The sequence below is a fragment of the Aotus nancymaae genome, unplaced genomic scaffold, assembly GCF_030222135.1.
Source record: "Aotus nancymaae isolate 86718 unplaced genomic scaffold, 86718_ANA_hifiasm-v0.15.2.pri h1tg000062l, whole genome shotgun sequence".
Lineage (NCBI taxonomy): Eukaryota > Metazoa > Chordata > Mammalia > Primates > Aotidae > Aotus > Aotus nancymaae.
The window spans coordinates 2,513,364-2,537,017 of NW_026988476.1; the positions used below are offsets into that span (position 1 = coordinate 2,513,364).

A 23,654-nucleotide genomic window follows, 5' to 3' on the forward strand; every position below is an offset into this window, starting at 1 on the left:
ATAATAATAATTTTCATCTTAATTTTGTCATTTGCCCAAAAATCATTCAGAAATAAGTTGTTTTATTTCCATGTATTTGTATAATTTTGAGAGCTCCTCTTGGCGTTAACTTCTAGTCTTATTCCTCTGTGGTCTCAGAAAATAGTTGGTATGATTTTGATTTTTTGAAAATTTATTGAGACTTGTTTTTGACCTAATAAACCATCTATCTTGGAGAATGTTCCATGTACTGATGAGAAGTATGTATATTCTGTTGTCGGGTAGAATGTTTTGTAAATGTCTGTTAGGTCCTTTAGGTCTAAAATTTAGTCCCAGTGTTTCTTTGTTGATTTTCTGTTTCAGTGATCTGTTTATACTGTCAGTGGAATGTTGAGGCCCCCCCCAACCACTATGATTGTATTGTCTATGTCTTTATTTGGGTCAAGTAATGTTTGTTTTGTGAATATGGGTGCTTCAGTCAGTGGTTGGATATATACTTGTTTGGAATCGTTACGTCTTCTTTTTGAGTTAATCCCTTTCTCATAATATGATGAATTTACCTTTTTAAAAACTGCTATTGGTTTAAAGTCTATTTCATCTGATATAAGTACTCCTGCTCAATTTTGCTTTCTGTTTGTGTGCAGTATATTTTTCCACCCCTTTACCTTCAGTCTGTGTCTTCACCAATAAGGTGAGTTCTTGTAAGGAGCATGTAGTTGATTCATTTTTTTAAAAAAAGATTTTGTGGGCACGTAGTAGCTGTACATATTTATGGGTTACATGAGATGTTTTGATACAGACATGCAATGTGTAACAATCACGTCAGAGCAAATGGGGTATCCATTACCTCAAGCATTTATCCTTTGTGTTACAAACAATCCGATTATACTCTTTCAGTTATTTTTAAATGTACAATGAAATTATTTTTGTCTATAGTCAGTCACCCTGTTGTGCTAGCAAATAGGTCTTATTTCTTTTTTCTAATTATTAGAAATAATTAGGTCTTATTATAACAATTGTAGAAATACTAGGTCTTATTTATTCTTTCTAATATTTTGTACCCATTACCCCACTTCCTATTCACCCTCCCCATCAGCCTTTGATAACCATCCTTCTATTCTCTAACTTTATTAGTTCAATTGTTTTAAATTTTAGCTCTCCCAAATGAGTGAAAACATGCAAAGTTTGTCTTTGTGTGCAAGTATTATTTCACTTAACATAATGACCCCAAGTTCCATCCACGTTGTTGCAAATGACAAGATCTCATTTTTTATGGCTTAATTGTACTCTATCATGTATATGTACCATATTTTGTTTATCCATTAATCTGTCGATGAACACTTAGCCTACTTGCAAATCTTGGCTATTGTGAACAGTGCTGCAATAAACATGAGAGTACAGATATCTCTTTGATATACTGATTTCCTCTCTTTTGGGTATATACCTAGGAGTGGGATTGCTGGGTTGTATGGTAGCTCTATTTTTAGTTTTTTTGGGGAATGTTCAAACTGTTCTCCATAGTAGCTGTATGAATTTACATTCCCACCAACAGAGTACAAGAGTTCCCTTTTCTCCACATCCTCACCAGCATGTATTATTACCTGTCTTTTGAATATAAGACATTTTAACTGGGGTAAGATGATATCTCATTGTAGTTTTGATTTGGATTTCTCTGATGATCAGTGATGATGAGCACTTTTTTATATAACTGTTTGACATTTGTATATCTTCTTAAGAGAAATGTCTATTCAGGTCTTTTGCTGATTTTTAATTGGATTATTGGGGTTTTTTTTTTTCCAATAGTGTTGTTTGGACTCCTTATATATTCTAGTTATTAATTTCTTGTCAGATGGCAAATATCTTCTCCCATTCTGTGGATTGTGTCTTCACTTTGTTTATTGCTTCCTTTGCTGTGAAGAAGCTTTTTAACCTGATTCGATCCCATTTGTCCATTTTTTCTTTAGCCGCCTGTGCTTGTGGGGCAGAAGTCCCATTCAAGAAATCTTTGCTCAGTTCAGTGTCCTGGGGAGTGTCCCAAATGTTTTCTCATAGTTGTTTTATAGTTTGAGGTCTTAGATTTAAGTCTTCAATCCATTTGGGTTTGATTTTTATATACTGTGAGAGATAGGGGTAAGTTTCATTCATTTACATGTGGATATCTAATATTTCCAGCACCATTTATTGAAGAGACTGTCCTTTCCTCAATGTATGTTTTTAGCATCTTTGTGAAAAATGAGTTCACTGTAGATGTATGTATTTTTCTCTGGTTCTCTATTCTGTTCCATTGATCTGTCTGTTTTTGTGCCAGTTCTATGCTGTTTTGGTGATGATAGCTCTGTAGTATAATTTAAAGTCAGGTAATATAAATTCTCTGGTTTTATTGTTTTTGCCTGGGATAGCTTTAGCTATTCTGAGTTTTTTTGTGTGTATGTGTGATTTCATATAAATTTTGTGATTTTTTTCTATTTCTGAAAACAATGCCATTGGTATTTTGATAGGGATTGCATTAAATCTGTATATTGATTTCAGTAGTATGACCATTTTTAACAATATTGATTTTTCCCATTCATGAACATGGACTATCTTACCAATTTTATGTGTCTTCTTCAGTTTCCTGCATTGTGTTTTATAGTTTTCATTGTAGAGCTTTTTCACTTTTTTGGTTAATTTAATTCCTAGCTCTTTTATTTTATTTATATCTATTGTAAATGGGATTACTTTATTTCTATTTCAGATTGCTGTTGGCATATAGAAAGGCTACTGATTTTGCATGTTGATTTTGTGTCCTGCAACTTTACTGAATTTATTCATCAGTTCTAATAGCTTTTTTTGGTGGAGTCTTTAGGTTTTTCCAAATATAAGGTCACCTCATCCACAAACAAAGATAATTTGACTTCTTCCTTCCCGGTTTTGATGCCTTGTATTTTGTTCTCTTGTCTGATTGCTCTAGGTAGTACTTTCAGTATTATGTTGAATAATAGTGGTGAAAATGGGCATATTTGTCAGTTCTAGATCTTAGAAGAAAGGATTTCAGTTTTTCTCCATTCAGTATGATACTAACTGTAGGTCTGTCATATATGGCTCTTTTTGCTGGGGTATATTCCTTCTATATCCAGGGATTTTTTAGGGTTTTTATCATAAAGGGATGTTGAATTTTATTAAATGCTTTTGTGGTATCAATTGAAATGATCACATGGTTTTTGTCCTTCATTCTGCTGCTATGAAGTATCACATTAATTAATTTTCATATGTTGAACCATCTTTAGATCCCAGGAATAAATTCCACTTGGTCATAATGAATGAGCTTTGTAGTGTGTTGTTGAATTCAGTTTGCTAGAGTTTTGCTGAGAATTTGTGCATCAATATTTATTATTGATATTTGCCTACAGTTTTCTTTTTTTGATGTCTCTTTGGTTTTAATATCGGTGTAATACTGGCCTTGAAGATTCAAGTTTTGAAATTCTTTTAGTCCATTCTGCCAATTATATCTTTGAAGTGGAGCATTTAATCAACTATATTCAAGTTTAATATTGATATGTGAAGCTTTAATCCTGTCATAATGTTATTATCTAGTTGCTTCCTAGAATCTTTGTTCCCTCTTTTTTTTTTCTGTTTGTCTTTGTGGTTTGATGGAGTTCTCTTGTGTTGATATATGATTTCTTTCTCATCCTCCTTTGTAAAATTGTTTTATAAGACCTGTGTAAAATTGTTTTACCTTTGTAAAATTGTTTTATAAGACCTTTAATTTTTTTTGAAATTAGAGTCAGTGTTTAACTCTGTCACCCAGGCTGGAGTGCAATTGTGAGATCCTAATTCACTTCAGCCTTTAACTCCTGGGCTTAAGGGATCCTCCTACTTCAGCCTCAGGACTAAGTAAGATCACAGGCACAAACTATGATGCTTAGCTAATTTTTTTTTTAGAGATGGGGTCTCACTGTGTTGCTCAGGCTGGTCTTGAGCTACTGGGTTTAAGCAATCCTTCAACCTCTGACTCCCAAAGTGTTGGTATTACAGGCGTGAGCCACCACAACCAAGCTTCATTTTTTTTTGGCAGTGAATTTTGAAAATACTATACCATTATTTTTTACTTCCATTGAAAACGATAATAAGTTGGCTGTCCTAATAATGCTTCTTTTGTAGATAATCTGTCTTCGTTATTTGTTCTTAATCTTATTTTTGTCTTTGGTATTCTATTGTTTCAGTATGATGTGTCAAAGCAAGTATTTCTTTTCATTTATACTGCTTTAAGTTTCTTAAGTTTGTTGAACATCAGTTTTTAATCATGTCTTTAAATATTGTCTTTTTTCCTGTTCTATCTAGTTTTGCCTATTGTTGTAGACTGAATTTTGGTAATAGGCTTTTAGGAAGGTACAATAATTAAGGCTAAATGAAGACATAAGAGTGGGGCCTCATCCAATAGCACAGGTGTCCTTATAAGACGAATAAGAGAGACCAGAGCATGCTTGTGCTCACTCTTCCTCCAATCCCTCCACATGAACAGAGGAAAGGCCATGTGAGGGCACAATGAGAAGGCAGCTTGTCTATACTCTAGAGAAGCCTCACCAGAAACCAACCTCCTTGACAGTACCTTGATCTTGGACTTCTAGCCTTTGGAACTGTGAGAACATTTCTGTTGTTTAAGACACCCAGTCTGTGGTATTTCATTATGGCAGTCCTAGCAGACGAATATACCTATATTCTAAAAATGTATTTTTGACTTCTCACTTTATTCTCCAGGTTGCATAACCTCTCTTTTATATAAGTTTTAATATCTTTGTGCTACATTCTGTGTATTTTTTTATTCTAATTTCTATTTTAGTAATTTTCATTTTAATTATGGACAATTTGATATTTTAATCTAATCATTGAGTTTCTGATCTTAGTTTCACATCTTATTTCTAGATGTTGTCTTTAATTTTTTTTTTTTTTACTAGATCTACTTGATAATTTTTTATTGTCTGTTGTTCCTTGGGCATGGCCTTAATACCCACTTATTTTTTAAACATAGTCACTGTCAAACTGGCAGCACTTTAAACTAGAAATTTAGCTTATCTAATATGAATTCAATCCTGGAACCCATACTCAAGAGAACATTTTTTCCCATTCTATTTATAAATAATGCTGAGATTGACATGTTTCCTAATTATCTTCTACTATGTGGTGAGAATTTCCCCCAATTTCATCCTTACACTAAAATGATGCCTTTTAGAGTATTCGATTATGCCAAGGTTTTATTTTGACTTCCCACATTCTACAAGCCTTCAGTTTTGTCTCCTGACTCTTACATGCAGTTAGTTAAAACCAAAAGCTTCATGCCACCAGATACTGTCAGATGCTTCAGGCATATATCATCTCCAATGTTCATTATCTATCTGGAGGTAGCTTTCTTGCCAGATCAGCTCTGCATTCATAGAGACTTTTGAATAACACTTATGTACCTTTCCCCCCATGGGGTTCTGTTCTAAGAGAATTCCTCAGGGTATCTGGTTCTCATATTGCCAAAACAGAAGTGTAATTTTATAAGATTAGCAGTCAATACCCTCTCATGTTCTGCTTCCGAGATGTTCAGTTTAATTCTACTATTAAACACCTCACTAAAAATTCAGATTTGTGAGTTAATAATCTCCAGGCATGGCTAAATATTAACAATGGAGCCTTGTTTAAGTTAGGAATGTGACAGATCAAGTCTGCAGTTAATACTTGCATTTATAATATGTAATTCTAGTAAATGCCAACTTTGTTCCAGGTACAATGCTAGGAATTCGAGATATTTTTTAAAAGACATGATCCCCAAGATCCTCATGATCTAGAGGGGGAGATGGACCAATAAAGAGAAAATTGCAGTTTAGTGTTGTTTCCCCAGGGGGTGAGGGAGCTCAGAAAAAGTCACATAACCCACACTCCAGTAAAAGTGAGAGGACTCTCTTAGAGGGCCAGGTTGCACAAAAAGTTGCTGCCAGCAACATAATTAACAAAACCTGATTTGGCCAATTGATTAGGATAAGTTGTATTTGAGGCCAACTTCTCATTTTCCTTTCTGCAAAGTTGGAGTCTTGCTGTCACCCAGGCTGGAGTGCAGTGGACAATCTTGTCTCACTGCAACCTCTGCCTCTCGGGTTCAATGATTCTCCTGCCTCAGCCTCCAGAGTAGCTGGGACTACAGGCATGTGCCACCATGCCCAACTATTTTTTTTGCATTTTTAGTAGAGATGGGGTTTCACCATGTTAGCCAGGATGGTCTCGATTTCCTGACCTCGTGATCCGCCTGCCTCAGCCTCCCAAAGTGCTGGGATTAGAAGTGTGAGCCTCAGTGCCCAGCCGAAGCTTCCTATTTTATCTTTTTTTTGGTTTTGTTTTGTTTTGTTTTGTTCTGTTTTGTGTATGCAACATGTTACAAAAGCTTCTTATCTTAGCCATAGTTTGTGGTCACAAATGCTACTCTTTTCCGACATCAGACTTCCTGCAAACACATGCAACATATGATAACCATAGGCCTAGAAAAAGAGAGATGGATGTATCCATCACATTTTTACTCTTACTAGAAGAAATAGCTTAGAGCAGATGGCCTTGTGGTGCAGTGTGGATAGGAACATCTTTTTAAGTGAAGAATAAAAGATATTTATTCTAGTGAACAGACAGTTTGGCTTTTCAGTAAAGCATTTAGATACATATTTAATATTCTGACAATTAAGAATTATTTTGCTGCTGTCCCTGACTTCTGTATAGGGACAAATTATACCCATAGATCATATATATCCACCAGTCCATGACCCAGAAAAAAATTTACAAAACTTAAAGAAACTTCTTCAAAAGAGTTATGTTCCAAAGCAACAGTAATAGATTGTTTAGTGTTTGTGGATGCTCATCTCATGTCAGGACATTATAAAGGAGAGATCAGTTGGTGAGAAGGATGAATCAGCAGTAATTATTTGATAACATGCTTGTCTAAAACTTCCCAGAGAGCATTCCAATATATTGTTTTAAAATTTCAATTCAGTAAACATTTATTAAACACCTGCTATGTGCAAAGACCCACAGAAAATCAGAAGACAAGTAACACTCATCCTCTAATCTCATTCTTGCAATTAGAAGAACAAGATTAATAGAGAAATGACTAGATATATAAGTAAGGTAAATAGAAAAGTACAAAATGTTTATGTGGATGACACTGTTTATGACAGAATAGATAGCTTTAATTTTTCACAATGAACACTGTAATCGAAGTTTAACACATATATAGAAAACTGCACAAATCAGAAGTATATAGCTTGATGAATTATTGAAGAATAAACACACAAACACACCAGTGTAACTACCACATAAATAGATTGAATATCACAATTCCAGAAGCCCACCTTATGCCTAGTCATTTTCTACACTCCTCATTAAAAGATAATGGCTATTCTGATTTCCAACACAGTAGACTATTTTTGCATAGTAGACTAGTTTTCGAATGTCATAAAAATGGGGCAGAAAGATTCTTTTGTGTTTGGCTTCTTTTACTCAATGTTATGTTTGTGTGATTCATCTATGTTGTTGTGGTGTTGTACACATATTTCTTTTTTTTTTTTTTGAGACGGAGTCTCACTCTCTCACCATGCTGGAGTGCAGTGGCACTATGTTGGCTCTCTGCAACCTCTGCCTCCCAGGTTCAAGCGATTCTCCTGCCTCAGCCTCCCGAGTAGCTAGGACTACAGGCATGTGCCACCACACCCAGCTAATTTTTGCATTTTTAGTAGAGACAGGGTTTCACCATGGTGGTCAGCCTGGTCTTGATCTCCTGACCTCGTGATCTGCTTGCCTCAGCTTCCCAAAGTTCTGGGATTACAGGCACGAGCCACCGCTCCTGGCCTGTATACATATTTCTTAATTAATTTATTAATTCTCTTGCTGAAGACAAGATACTTGGGTTATTAGGAACAATGCTTCTGTGAATAAACATGTGTAAATGTATATGTGGGGTTGCTGGATCACAGAGTATGTGTACATTCAGCTTTAACAGATACTCACAGTTTTCAAAATGGTTGCATCAATTTATACTCTTACTGCAATTATATGAAAATTAGAATACTCCACATCTCTGCCAACCCTGGGTTACCAGTATTTTAAGATAGTTTTAATATGCATTTCACTTATGACCAGTGACAATGAGACTTTTTCATATGTGTATTGGCCATTTGGATATCTTCTTCTGTAAAGTGCCTATTCAGGTGTTTTGCCTATTTTTCTATTCAGTTGTCTTTTTTTTTTTTTTTTTTTTTATCAATTTGCTAGAATCCTTTATATCTGAGCCCTTTGTTGGTTATATGTATTACAAATATCTTCTACTCTTGAGCTTGCCTTTCCATCTTAATGGTGATTTTTTTTGGAAGGAACATAAATTCCCAATTTTAATGTAGCTAATCTTTTCCTTATCAATAGTTAATACTTTTTGCTTTCAGTCTAAGGAAACATTCCCTACTTCAAAGTCACTTAGATATTTTCTTATGTTATTATTGTCTAGAAGCTTTATTACCTTTTATCTTTAGATACACATTCTATTCTATTTGAAAATGACTTTCAAGTATTGCATGAGGTAGAAATCAAAATTTCTACCAACAGATACAGAGGTGAGCCAATATTGTTTTTGTTTGTTTGTTTGTTTTTTGAGACAGAGGCTTGCTCTGTTGCCTAGGTTGGAGTGCAGTTGCCCCACCTCAGCTCACCACAACCTCTGCCTCCAGGGTTCAAGTGATTCTCCTGCCTCAGCCTTCTGAATAGCTGGGATTACAGGCATGTGCCACTACACCCTGCTGATTTTTTGTATTTTTAGTAAAAACAGGGTTTCACCATGTTGGCCAGGCTTGTCTGGAACTCCTGACCTTAGGTGATCCACCCACTTCAGCCTCCCAAAGTGCTGGGATTACAGAAGTGAGCCACCACATCTGGCCAAGAATAATGTTTAGATAAGAAAAAATATTGGCCAGGTGTGGTGGCTCACCCCTATAATCCCAGCACTTTGGGAGGCCGAGGCAAGTGTATTACTTGAGCTCAAGAGTTTGAGGTCATCCTGTCCAATATGGTGAAACCTCGTCTCTACTAAAAATACAAAAATTAGCTGGGCATGGTGGTGCGCACCTGTAATCCCAGCTACTGGCGAGGCTGAGGTGGGAGAATCACTTGAACCTGGGAGGTGGGGAGGCGGTGAGCCGAGATCACATCACTGCACTCCAGCCTGGGTGACAAAGCATGACTCCATCTCAGAAAAGGTAAAAGAAAAAAAAGAAATAAAAAGGAAAAAAAAACCTATACAATTCTTAAAGAAAAAACTGACAAATTTGACTATATTCAAATACATATTTGTACACAAGACACCACAAACAAGGTTAGATCAGACTCAAAAACATAGAAGATATTAGTAACCAACATAATCCTGAAAGAATTAGTTTCCATAATGCAAAAATAATTCTTGAAAATCAATAAGAAAATGAAAACCTAACAGGAAAATCAGAAAAGTTTATGGATAGGCAATTGACAGTAAACCTGTGGAAAAAATGGTTGTCCTCCTAAGTAATCATAGAAATGCAAATAAAAATCATAATACAATACTGTTTCATACCAATCAGACTGGCACAAACTTAAGAATATGATAACATTAAGGATTACCAAGTAAATTAACAGGAATTCTCATATATTGTTTGTGGTAGTGTGAACTGGAATAATTATCTGGAGACCAATTGGACTGCCTCAGGTAAGGTTGAAGATTCTAGTATCCTAAGATCCAATAATTCAGCTTCTGGAAATGTATCCTGGAGGAACTCTTACATATATACATCAAGAGACCTGTATAATAGGGGTCAGTATACTTTATTTTTGTAAAGGGCTGGATGACAAATATTTTAGGCTTCATAGACTACATGATCTCTAGCACAACTACTCAGCTCTGCTGTGAATGTTTTAGATAGTTTGTAAATAAATAGGTTTTGCTGTGTTCCAATTAAAGTTTATGGACACTGGGATTTGATTTTCACATAACTTTCATGTGTCACAAAATGTTATTTTTCTTTTGAATTTTTTTAACCATTTAAAAATGTGAAAACCAGCCAGGTGCAGTGGCTCACAGTTGTAATCCCAGCACTTTGGGAGGCTGAGGCCTGGGCAACATGGTGAGACCCCCACCTTTACAAAAACACAAAAAATTAGCAAGACATGGTGGCAGGCACCTGTAGTCCCAGCTACTAGGGTGGCTAAGGTGGGAGGATGGCTTGAGCCCAGGAGGTCGAGGCTGCAGTGAGTCGAGATTTAGCCACTGCACTTCAGCCTGGGTGACAGAGCAATACCCTGTCTCAAAAAAAAAAGTAGAAACCATTCTTAGCTCATGGACCACATTACACAAAAAATAGGTGGCAGACTCGATTTGGTCCATTGGTTGTAATTTGCCAACCCCTCTTCTATAAGAATGTTTTCATCAGTCTTGTTTGGTAGCAAAATAATAGATACAACCTAAGTCTTCTTTGTTAGATACAATCTAAGCAAATACATTTTAAAATGACTCTATATATTCAGGCAAGAAATACTATCTAGCAATTACATGAATTAGCATGGTAAATAGAAAAAAATTAATTTTGAGTCAAAACTAACCAAAACAATAAAGTTGCAGGAGAATATTATAATTGTAATATGACACAATTTAACTAAAATTGTAAACCCTGGTAAAGAATATTGTGCATTGTTTACGGATACCTACATATGTGGAAAATTATTATTATTATTATTATTATTATTTTTTTTTTTTGAGACGGAGTTTCGCTCTTGTTACCCAGGCTGGAGTGCAATGGCGCTATCTCGGCTCACCACAACCTCCACCTCTGGGGTTCAGGCAATTCTCCTGCCTCAGCCTCCTGAGTAGCTGGGATTACAGGCACGCGCCACCATGCCCAGCTAATTTTTTGTATTAGTAGAGACGGGGTTTCACCATGTTGACCAGGATGGTCTCGATCTCTTGACCTCGTGATCCACCTGCCTCGGCCTCCCAAAGTGCTGGGATTACAGGCTTGAGGGAAAATTATTTTTTAAACTCACAGAAACTGAAATTTGTGGAGAAAGAAAGCTAGGAGAGGTACACAGGGTCTAAGATATATGTACAATGTTACTATTTTTTTTCAAAGTTTGAGGCAAATTGGGTAAGCAAATAGGATTATATATGTGGTTTTCCTTATATTCTCTATACTTGTTTATATGATTGAAATATTTCATAATTTTAAAATTATTTAAGATATTAGTTTGCATAATATTAAAATGGTATAAAGTACACATCTTGGTTTGGAAGAAAGTTTGGAGAAGTAAATAGAGCTCTAACCTTAGGACATCTTAGTCCTAAACCCTAGGCCCTAACAGGAACTAGCTGAATGTAACCTCAGGTATGTCTTTTAGCATCTTTGTATCAAATAGAAGTCCTACTTGATTCACAGTGTATCACCTGTTTTAAAGCCTTCTGAGAAGCAAAAAACACTCTAAAAATCCAAGAAGGTATTTTTTTTCCCAAGAAACACACACACACACACACACACACACACACCCCTCATTTTAAATCTTTTCATTGTGAAATATGGCCCACATACAGCAAAGTACATAAAACATTAACATTATAAAGTGAAACCGTGTAGCCACAACCCAGATCTAGAATACTGCCAGCTCCTGGCTTCTAGAAAACTTCTGAGCTTTTTTTTTTTTTTTTTTTTTTTTTTTAAATTAAAACAGAGTCTCACTCTGTTGCCCAGGCTGGAGTGCAGTGATGCGATCTTGGCTCACTGCAACCTCCGCCTCCTGGGGTCAAGTGATTCTCCTGCCTCAGCCTCCCAAGTAGCTGGGACTACAGACATGCATCACCACACTAAGATAATTTTTGTATTTTTAGTAGAGACAAGGTTTCAGTAGAGACAAGGTCAGGCTGGCTTCGAACTCCTGATCTCAAGTGATTTGCCCACCTAGGCCTCCCAAAGTGTTGGGATTACAGGCATGAGCCACCTCGTCCAACCAAGGTGGTATCTTTGTTTGTTTGTAGCTCTTAGAAGTTCCCAGAGTGCCCCCACCAACCTTGGCAATCACTTCCTTGCTTTTTTCCCCCAAGATGGTATCTTTGTTTGTTTCAAGGTAATAATCTTTCAAGCTTTTGCTGGGACCAGAATTCTTACACTATGTCAATGCAAAGATATTTAGAATGTCTGTGGGATCAGAAAGAAGGGATTGGGAAGTTCCTGGCTGGATTTTTCCTGAGCACTTCCTTTTTTTTTTTTTTTTTTTTTTTTTTAATACTAAAAGGAAGGCTCAGGCTTATGCATGCCATAAACAGCAATACAGCCTGCCACATTAGATGAGTCCAAAGAGTAAAGCAGCCAAACTATTCCACCTTGAGTTTGTAATGTGTAGCAGTCACTGTGTTGGGGATTGTGTAAACTTTTCTCATTTAATCCCTAAAACAGTTCTGTGAGATGAGAAAATGGAGGTTTTCTAAGGACAAGGAGCCAAATAGAAAGGTAAAGGAAAGAAAAGTTGTATTCAATTTATTAATATTCAAGTCTAATATAATTTACTTACATATTTTCAAAGGTAAAATGCACAAAGCATAGTTAAATGTGACTGATTTTTACATTTCATTTTGCTTCTTCGAAGTATTCATATAATTGCCATTTATTTTATCTCTGTAGAACTTAAAAATGTTTTTCTTGGATCACAGAATTTTGGACACATTTAGATTTCTCTAAAATATATTTTATATATAAAAGACTATACAAACTATGTTTGTATGTTTCATATACATACATATATAGTCATATGTAGAGTCATGTATATAGTCGGTCATACTAGAAATCTGCCAGTGTAGGTAATGAATGTTCAGTTGACAAAAGGTGGAAGAGTTTGGCTGCTTTACTCTTTGGACTCATCTAACCATGCATGTCACAAACTCAGGACAAAAGCAAAGCCTCATCTGAATTGTGAAAACAGATAGTCCAATCTAACCTGGGAAGATTGCTTGCCTGAAGTAAAAGGCCATTAGTCTAAGTGAATGCTCAGAAAGACACTTCTAAAAATAAAAGCAGCCGACCCACTTGAGAAAAGATACATCCCTGGGCATTTTGACTATGGTTTTATTTCACTAAATTGCTGAGTATATGCTGAGTTAGAAAAAATAACATTCAATATACAGTTTCCAAGGGCCCACTCTTTCTAAGGCACTATGTGGGGGAGGCCCAGGGGACACAAAAATGAGTGGCTGCCACCCCAACCATTGAGGAGGTTATTGTCTAATAAGGGGTAAAGATAAGACATAACATAGATAACTACTTAATATGAGTCAATGTGTGATAAGAATTATGAGAAAGCAGCAGAGGGGAAATGAGTCAATAGTTATTTGAGTACTTCCCATGAGCCAGGTATGTTTCAAATGTCATCTTATTTCAATCTTACAATAATGTGAGGAGGTAGGTCTTACGTCCAACTCAAGGAACTAGGGAACCACAAATAACTTACCCAGAGCCACACTAGTAAATGGCACACTGAGATTCAAATCCAGATATGTCCTGCCCCAAAGCATGTGTTTCTAACAACTCCAAAGGTTTAAGGGCCATGTGATCTACCAAAAGGGGGTCGTTTATTGACCATGTATCTCAGAATGATGAGAAAGGACCAAAGAGGATAAAACATTCTATGATGATTTCAGACATCATCATGTGTGCCTTCCAAGGAGGGCGACCTGGAGTTATTTTCTCAGTTTAGAGTGTGACACATTTCAGCTGGGAAACATGGAGCAAGATCTGATCAATAGGCATTTTCCTGCATCTGCCATCAGTTTCAAACTCTGCTTTAAAAAGACGCAAGTGATTGCTTTTCATGTGATTACCAACATGCTGAATATGTTCTTATAAAATAGAGGGAAAAAACCTAACTCAGCCTTCCTGTATAAATTGTAGGGGTCCATTTTCATTTTCATTGTTATATAAGTGGCCATTTTGATTCTTAATTTTCTTTTTGTTCAGGTGACTGTGCAGCCTGAGTGTCCTTCTCTGTTCAATTCCTTGCCTTCACTTGAATACCTGTTTTACGGTTTCTTGAGAGCTACCATCACTATCATCATTTTGCAAGGCAAATGAACATAAATATAGATTTTCATCATGTATAGAATCAGCTAACAATCAGCAAAAGTTTCTCTTCCATGAGTTCTGTGGCATAGAAGGGATGATAGAAGATTAGCCCAGAAAGGACAACTCAGCACTCTGGCTTAACTTCAGTTCTACTAGTAAGCCACTAGGCTGACGGTGTTGCCTTCTGGCAGCGTCTCTGTTTCTAAGCAGGCAATGACTAATGATGCTTGTTACCTGTTGTCTTCCATGAAATGCTCATAGAGTTTAAGTAATGAAAGATAACACTGTTTTTCAAAATGGTATAAACCATAGTAGAAATTAAAATAGGAAATAATCTCACCAATGTTTTGTCTTGCACCAATTTGCTTGGCTTTGAGAAAGCTGGTTTTATTATGAGATTTGAGATCTTAGTCAAGATTACTACAATTTTAGCTTTTTAATGAAGTCAAACATAGCTAAAATTCTAATGTCTGGAATCTCTGTTTCTACTTTCATGTGAACCAATATAAACATTAAAAGATCAAAAGCAACAACACTGTTGAGTGGTAATAGATGCATAAGCTGGTGAAATAGTGTGGGACAACTGTACGTCTCTCAAACAATTCTAATGTGCTAGGTGCTAGTAAGACTTCTAGAGTCTGAAACCTTTACTCTCTATACTATGCATGATACGATGAATGAGGGGTTGGTATGTAGTCTGATTTTCATGAGTTATCTCAAGCCAGTAGGTTTTAAATATCTCTAGTCACTTAACAAGTATAACTCTCTAAATACTTGAGCCCTGAGGAAAAAGTGAGGGTTCCAAGTGGAATTGAGGGATGATAGTGGATCTTAACACTGTGGTGTGCTTTAGTTAAACACACAGTCCATATGCTCTTAATTTGTGTGTAATGATCTGGTGAATTGTCAATCTGTCCTTTTTAAAAGAGCGTGTAAAAAAATAAGATGTACATAAATGTGCACTGGTAAAATATGGCCTCATGTTCTCATTCTGAAACTGTTTTTATTGCACCGTGAGAATAAAAGTAGAGTTGATCTTTCAAATCAATGGCACTAAGTATAACATTACAAGCAAATATGTGATTCGCACACCCTCAGAAATGAGTAAAATGTGATCAAATATTTCATTTTCTAAATATTTTATTTTTGTCAATGTATTTTTCACCATCTGAAATTACCTCATTTATTTATTTGTATACCTTTTTTTTTTTTTTTTGAGACTGAGTCTGGCTCTGTTGCCTATGCTGGAGTGCTGTGGTGCTATCTTGGCTCACTGCAGCCTCTGCCTCCCAGGTTCAAGCTATTCTCGAGCCTCAGCCTCCTGAGTAGCTGGGATTACAGGTGTGCACCACCAAGCCCAGCTATTTTTTTATATTTTTAGTAGAGACAGGGATTTACCATGTTGGCCAGGCTGGTCTTGAACTCCTAACCTCAGGTGATTCACCCATCTCGGCTTCCCAAAATGCTGGGACTACAGGCATGAGACACTGTGATGGGTCTGTATGTATACTTTTAAATTATCTGTCTATTCCATACTCAGATGAAACTCCATGAGGCATGGGGTGTAGTGTCTTGGTCATTGCTGAACCCCTGGTGCTTAGAACATTGCCTGGCATATAAATAGGTACTCAGTAAATACTTATTAAATAAAGGAATTAATATAAATTAAAAAGCATTCCATGAACTACTTTAGAAGTTTATTTATATGTTTCTTGACTCAACTGACGCCTCCACAGACACAATGTCTATCAGCTTAGCTAAATGCTTTCTAATGATGGGATCGATACACGTTTAGTGAAGGGATACAGGTAGAGTATAAAGTTCCAAAAATGATGGTACTCTGGTTAGAAACAGTAAATCCTTTGGCATCATTAGACTTCAGCAACAGATTTGTTTTTTTGTTTTTGATGCTTTCTTCTTTTTGTTTAAGCATGCTTTTTTGGTGATATAATTTATAATGGTGAGATGCACAGATCTCAAGTATATAGTTGATGTGTTTTGACAAATGAATATACCCAACACCCACATGTAACCTACATGCTGATCCAGATATACAGCTTTAAGTCATTTCAGAAAGTTCCTCTGTACCATTTTCTAGTCAATTCATTTCCCCCCTCCCTTTTAAGCAATTGTTATTCTGTTCTGTGAAATCCATCCATGTTGTGCATACCACGAATGTGTTTCTTTTTATTGCTGAGTAACATTCCCTTCTATCAATATATCACAATCTATTCATTCTCCTGTTGATGGACATTTGGCTTGTTTCCAGATTGAGACTATTAGAAATAAAGCAATTGTAAACATTAATATATGAATTTTTGTGGACATGTGTCTTAATTTATCCTGGACAAATGTGTAGGAGTAGAATTGCTAGGTCACAGTGTCAGTGTATGTTTATCTTTATAAAAACATGCCAAATAGTTCTTCAAAAGTTGTACCATTTTACAATCCCACCAACAATGTATGAGAGATCTAGTTATTACATGTAATTTACAATATTTGGTATTATCAGTCTTTTAAATTTTAGCCATTCTAGCAGGTGTTGTATTCATTGCACTAACTAGCAGTTTCCTGATGATTAATGACGTTATCTTTTCGTTTTCTTATTAACCATTTGTATATTTTTGATAAAGTGTCTGTTTAAGACTTTTGGCCTTATTTTCTTTGGGTTCTTTTTTTTATTGTTGAGTTGTGAGAGTTCCTGATTTATTCTTGATATAGTCCCTTTTTCTGATATTTGATTATGATTTTCTCCAAGTCTCTAGCTTGCCTGTTTTTTAGTGGGGTATCTTTTAATGAGCAGAGTTTGAAGTTTTGTGTGAAGTCAATTTATTAACTTTTTAATGGTTTCTGCTTTCTGTGTCTTGTCTTAGAAATCTTTGCTAAGCCCAAAGTTGCACAATTATTTTCCTATGTTTTCTTTTAGAATTTCCATCTCAAATTAATTTTTGTGCATTTACAAAAAAGATAACAGTTTTATCTACCTTTGTAGAAGCTCTCAGAAATGCTGGGACACTATGTAACTCTACTGGGATCCTGTAATGAAAACTTTTTTATTAAAACAAAAGTTTATTGCCTAAAATAAAGGTGATTTTGATTGATGAAATATGCATTCAAATAATCAAATTATTGTTTAGTCACTTTATTCAAGAACTGAACAGTAAGGCAATTCTGAATCATTTGTATTAATGGAGACTAACATGGGCACAGATGATGTGTAGGATAATTTCATTATTGTTGTTTATGGTTGCAGGTTTTGTTTTCCTTTGTTTTTATTTCTATGACAATTATATTACCTTTGATTTCATGTGTAAGCATCAGTGGTTTGAAGAAGGTAGTCCAGAAACATTTTGGAAGTCTGAGATTGACCTTCATAATCTAGAACACCTAGACTTGATTGAAGTTTTTCTTTTTTATTATGTATTGATTGAATTTCAAATCAGTTCATAAAGATTTTCCTTGTAAAAGATGTATTTGGTTATCTTTAATGTTAAATTAAATCACAGAATAATAGAAAAAGCTTGAGATTAGGATTTTGAGGTTCCTTAATTTGGACGTTGTCTTTCTTCTAACCTCCTTTTATTACCAGTATGCATTTAAGTAAGGTAAATAATTCTTTTGAGCATCAGTTTCCTCAGCTGTAGAATGGGTAATAACTAGGTCAGAATTATTGCAAATACTAAATGCAATCTTGTATGTAAAATACCTGTCAAGTATTTGATGTTTCATAGATATTATACCTTTCTGCCACAGTTTCTATTTCTAATTCTTGAGTTATTCCAGGAATTAAAATTTTCTATATCAGCCTATACAGGGCTCCTCAGACTAGGATCTAGAATCTACTGGAGTCTTCAGACATATTCTTAAGGGTTAGAGGGTTATCTAGAGGATTTTTAGAAAGAACTTGTTTTTATTGAGATGATCATCTTAAAATATTGAAATAGGCAGGGTCTAAAACATCTGAATATTCACCTTATAACTAAATATTGCCATGAGATTTCAATATGAATCTGCATTGTTTGCCAAGTCATCTTACTTAGCTAAAGGACCGTCAATGTGACAGTGTTTGTAACTGGCTGCTGTTAGGTTGGCATGTACTGATATCTAAAGGACAGCAATGGCTAGTTTCTGCCACTCTGTCTCTATGCTTATGTTGAATTACTTGTTAATGAAGTCAAAATTTCTTTTTCTCATTAATAATGCATACATGAATAACATTTTCAATTACAAAGACTTTCTTTTGGTTTGTGAAATCAATACGTTGGTTTGTGAAATCAATACTTTGATTTCACATGATGAAAATAACATATGATTGAGTAATGTATTACTTTGTAGGGGCTAATAAGAAATGAACAGAGACAGATTGAATAATGGGTAAGTGATGTATTTGCACCAAGCAAAAGCCAAATGCTTTCAGACATATTGTACCAATAAAGGTGTAACAGTAATTTGAATATTCTAAAATGATAGCAGAATAGAAATAATAATAAAATTTGGTTTATGATTAATTTTGAAATGGTGTAAATGAGTGACTTTCAGTATCTACTAATTATCTTTATGAAATTCTGCCCTCTCAAGCCTCATTCAAATGGCAGACATGGGGCTGAGCCTGTTTGAAAAACCACAAGCTGTGTGATGCCTGTGTCAGAATTGTTTCACTACAGAAACCTGTCTGCCCTGTTTTGAGAGTGAGAGGGAATTTTTGAGGACACAGACTATCCCCATTAATCTTTTTGTCTTTTGCCAACTATTGTTGCAATATTGGCCAAATAGAGTCCCACGCAGATATAAATAAAACACAATGTTTCTTGTTTCTTCTTTACCTTCAATGGTCTAACTATAAATTCAAGGCTGAAACTTTAAAAATAGCTTAAAAATAGTCCTAATAATTTAAACTAACTTCTTTCCTTTTCCAAATTTCGGTAAAATTTGATTGGATATATATTTAGTGGTGATTAAAATTATATTGTTATACTAACTCCATGTTGAATTAAATGATATGGCTTTAGGCTGGGCGTGGTGGCTTACACCTGTAATCCCAGCACTTTGGGAAGCCAAGGTGAGCAGGTCACTTGAGGCCAGGGGTTTGAGACCAGCATGGCCACCATGGTGAAACCCTGTCTCTACTAAAAATACAAAAATCTGCGGGGTGTGGTGGTGCATGCCTGTAATCCTAGCTATTCGAGAAGCTGAAGCAGGAGAATTGCCGGAGGCTTGGAGGTGGAGGTTGTAGTGAGCCTGGGTGACAGAACAAGACTCTGTCTCCAAAAAATAAAAATAAAAAAGATACTGCTAATATGTTGGCAAACTCAACAGTGTTGATGTAGTTTCAGCCAAATGCATTATCTACTGCAATAAATTAATAATGCTGTTAATTTGAATTTTACTGATTTGTACTTTTGTGTCAAATTTGTAAATCTGCTTTTGTTTTAGAGCTGTATAACAGGTATAAGAAAAAGGAGTTTATGCTGTTTTGTGTTTATATTTATTTAAAGAACAATAGAAGGAATTTAAGGAACACTGGAGATCTTGGGAGAATTTTGTGCTTTAAAAGAGTACATATATAAATCACCTGTGAAAAATTCTGTTCTAGCTCTTTCAACATTGCATTGTTCAGTAATAACATGACTCTAAAATTAAGTTTTATTATTTCTGTACACATTTGAGCATTTAAAACCACTTACTTCATTTTTTCTTTTAAGAGACAAAGTTCTCACTCTGTTACCCAGGCTGGAGTGTCATAGCTTGATCATAGCTCACTGCAGCGTTGAACTCCTGGGCTCAAGCTATCCTCCTGCCTCAGCCTCCCAAATAGCTAGGACTACAGGAGCATGCCACTGGGCATTGTGTGTGTGTGTGTGTGTGTGTGTGTGTGTGTGTGTGTAGAGAGAGGGAGGGAGAGAGAGCGAGAGAGACAGAGAGAGACAGAGAGAGATAAGGAGGCTGCGGTTTCACTAAGTTGCCCAGATGGTCTTGAACACTTGGCCTCAAGGGGTCCTCTTCCCATCTTGGCCTCCCAAAACACTGGGACCTCACCAGGTCTACAACCATTTATGATTTTTTCCCCCAATGGATTTATCTCTTGCCAATCTTCAACCATTTTTTTTTTCTTGTATGTGCTAAGTCTTTTCCCTCTTTTTAGAATGGAAAGGGGTTATAAGTGGTCATCTGGGAGTGCAGCCTGACTCTGAAGGCGCATATAGGTTGTAGGGACATCAAGTTCATGACTCTGTAACTCTGAACATCCTTCTAAGTATATATTCTTCTAACCATGTATTCTAGATTCTTCTAACCATGTATTCTTTAATTAGTTGTAAAGTTTTTAAAAGAGAACATGAAAGAATTTTGATATACTTCTTCAAAATAATAAAATTGAACATCAATTTACTGCTTCCTAATAGCTTTGAAGTCACAAAGCAGAAATAGCTTATTGGAAAGACAGGGCGTTAGAAGAGATATATCAAAGCACCTTTTGTTTGTAATCGGGCAATTTAACTCAACAGGAATATCGTTTTTGCCTAATTATTTTGAGTGAGGAAAGAACATAGTGTTTTATTATTTTTCAAAAGCTGTTAAAGAAAAGAATTATAACCGCAAACACAGAATAAAATTGGTTTAGCAGTAATTCCTGCCTTTCCTTTCTGTTCATTTTTCTGTTTTTGGCTCAGCAATACCAGAAACTCTTATATGATTTCACACTATTTTGGTACATTAGAAAATTGGATACCAATTAAAGTTTTTCTCAAAATTACTGATTTTTTTTAGCAGGTTTTTACATCAAAGTATTGTTACAGGAAGGGGTAAAAGGACCATATGAAGGAGAAAAAGCAGCAAAACTCCAGCTATTGGTAAATGTGCCATATTCCTCATTCAAGGTGCCGTTTTAACACAACACAGGCAAACATTTGCACTTCACTTACTTCAATATATGAAATACTGTAACCAAATAAATACCAGAGGCTTTGATCTTTGGGCCCTCATCTCACAACGCTCAGGGATATGAACAATATGATTTTTGCTGTAGTTAAAAATCAGAATATTTAACACTAACTGAGTATTTCTTGCGAGTAGGTCTGTCCCGTCTGTTTGGATCTTAATGGGGTTAGGATTAGAGTGCAAGGAGGTATAAGGTCGTACAAGAATGCTTGTCCAGTTCAACTCTAAGTGAACTATTGTAATTTCTCAAATCCACCTGTCAGCTGGTTTTTCAGCGTTCCGGGGCGAAAGTAGCGGTCTGGGGAAGACACCTGTGAAGGGGCGTGGCTACTTCAGCGTTGAAAGGAAGAAACCTGTGAAGAGGCGTGGCTGAAGAGCCCCGTGACCTCAGAGGCGCCTGCGTTGAAAGGACGGAGGCGCTGTTGTACCATCTGGAGGCGAGGGGAGAGAGGGGTGTGGCCGTCTCGTGCAAGGTGCTCAGCCCCCAACCCGACGGAGTGAAGAGAGTCGCGGAGATGCCAGCGGAATCGCCAGCGGAGTCCACGGCAACCTAGAATGTGGTGCCGACAGCTCCAGAACTGAGTGGTCGAATCGTTGGAAGGTCTCTCTCGGAGGGTTGAACTCTGGGTTCACTTCAGAAAAGTCTGTTGGCACAAGGCCCCAATGTCACCAGCGAAATATCGGTGAAATCTTCCTGGTATTGGGGAGGACCCCTACTCGACCCAGGGCCCTAGTGACCTAGCGGGTCAACCACCTCCCCAGCTCCCACAGTGACTTCGGAGAGACGCCAAGTGCTCCAGGCCGGCCCGGTCCTCCGCGCTCTACTGCAGCCGCAAGGACTGCAGGCTCCCGGCATGCTCTGCGGGCTGAGCTCCGAGCCAAAAACTCAAAGCCCGGGGCCTGGGTCCCGCGCGGGGCCCCTTACCCAAGGTGCCCCGGGCGCTCATTTGCATGTCCCACCCAACAAGTAAACCTCACAGGTCAGTTGCGGCCGCGTACGGCCTGGTGGTCAGAGCACCAAACGTGCAAGCCTTGTGATGAGGTTCCGTTGCATGAAATTCCCCTAAAGGCTCCAAGGTGTATAGGAAAGCGCAAAGTTCGGTCACCGTAACTTTAACAGGCGAGAGTTTCGCGGGTGCCTTATAAGGCCTGTGGATGGCGACAATAACGTGCTCGCTTCGGCAGCACATATACTAAAATTGGAACGATACAGAGAAGATTAGCATGGCCCCTGCGCAAGGATGACACGCAAATTCGTGAAGCGTTCCATATTTTGTGCAGTTTACGAAGGTCGCTGGACTAAAGACAGCGGTTTTTGGAGCGATTGCCCGAGTTCTCTTCTGTGTCTGCTCTTTCTTGCCCACGGCCTCGGCCGCGTGGACACCTACGATGCTTTCTTGGCCTCCCGCCAGTCCTGTCGCCCAGTGGGCGCCCGTCCTCGTCAGCCTCCACCTTCAAGGCTCCCAGCCATTCACGTTACTATTAAGTTACCTAGGTGATCCTCGTATCTGTGTTCAAATACTTGTTTTTATTGATTAAAATCTGCTTTCAGTCTGGGCAATGAACATTCCTCATAATCAAATTTCCCGTCACAGAATCTGTCCGATTTATGTAAACTGGCCTTTCTAAGTACTTCTTAGAGGCTACATGAAAACAGAAGACTCGTGAAAACAGATCCAAATGGGCTTGCTGCTTCTGGCCAGTACTCAAATGGGTCCTGGAACTTTTGAATCCATAGGCAAAGACCAACAGTGATCTCCAATAATACCAGCCCTTAGTAACATTCCTTTCCTCTGTGCAGCTCGCAGTCTAAGAAAAAAGAGGGTGTAAGCACTCCGGTCTAAGATGATGAAGAATGGCACAAAGTAGGCTCAAGAAATGAGCTCTAATGTTTCCTTCCTCTAGTAGAGATTTATTAATTTAGAAAAGATTTAGTGAGGAGTCGTTGAACAATTCTTGTGCCAGGTGGTCTTCTATTGAACAAAAACCAAACAAACTGGGGCTCTGGAGTTTGTGCTGTTGGGGGAGACAAGACCGTGTCTATTTCAGAATGAAAAGTTCTCTTAGGAAGGCACAAGGTGATCGACCTTTTTCCATGTCCAAAATGCGTATTAACGATATATTTGCACACAACATTCCAAGTGTGACTGTGCTCCGTTCGCACTTCATGTATCACCTTAGACAAATATTTTTATAATGAAAATCACAATTTCGTTATTGGGTGTCACTCGTTTTTGCTTAACCTATTTCTTCAGTGCTAGATTAGCAGATACTGAAATTATCTTCGCAGACTGCGCAAAATATGGAACGCTTCACGAATTTGCGTGTCATCCTTGCGCAGGGGCCATGCTAATCTTCTCTGTATCGTTCCAATTTTAGTATATGTGCTGCCGAAGCGAGCACGTTATTGTCGCCATCCACAGGCCTTATAAGGCACCGGGAGGCTCTCGCCTATTGTAGTTACGGTAACCGAACCGTGCGCTTTCCTATACACCTTGGAGCCTTTAGAGGAATTTCATACAACGGAACCTCATCACAAAGCTTGCACGTTTGGTGCTCTGACCACCAGGCCGTACGCGGCCGCGACTGACCTGTGAGGTTTACTTGTTGGGTGGGACA

General features: G+C 37.2%; 2 non-coding genes across 2 annotated transcripts; one reads left to right on the top strand and one right to left on the bottom strand.

Annotated features, from left to right (window-relative positions):
• Window positions 1–22,204: 22,204 nt before the first annotated feature.
• Window positions 22,205–22,311, top strand: LOC135270513 (U6 spliceosomal RNA). Its single transcript, XR_010338674.1, has one exon. It is a non-coding gene; the product is annotated as a U6 spliceosomal RNA (small nuclear RNA).
• Window positions 22,312–23,331: 1,020 nt separating this feature from the next.
• Window positions 23,332–23,438, bottom strand: LOC135270514 (U6 spliceosomal RNA). Its single transcript, XR_010338675.1, has one exon. It is a non-coding gene; the product is annotated as a U6 spliceosomal RNA (small nuclear RNA).
• Window positions 23,439–23,654: the final 216 nt, after the last annotated feature.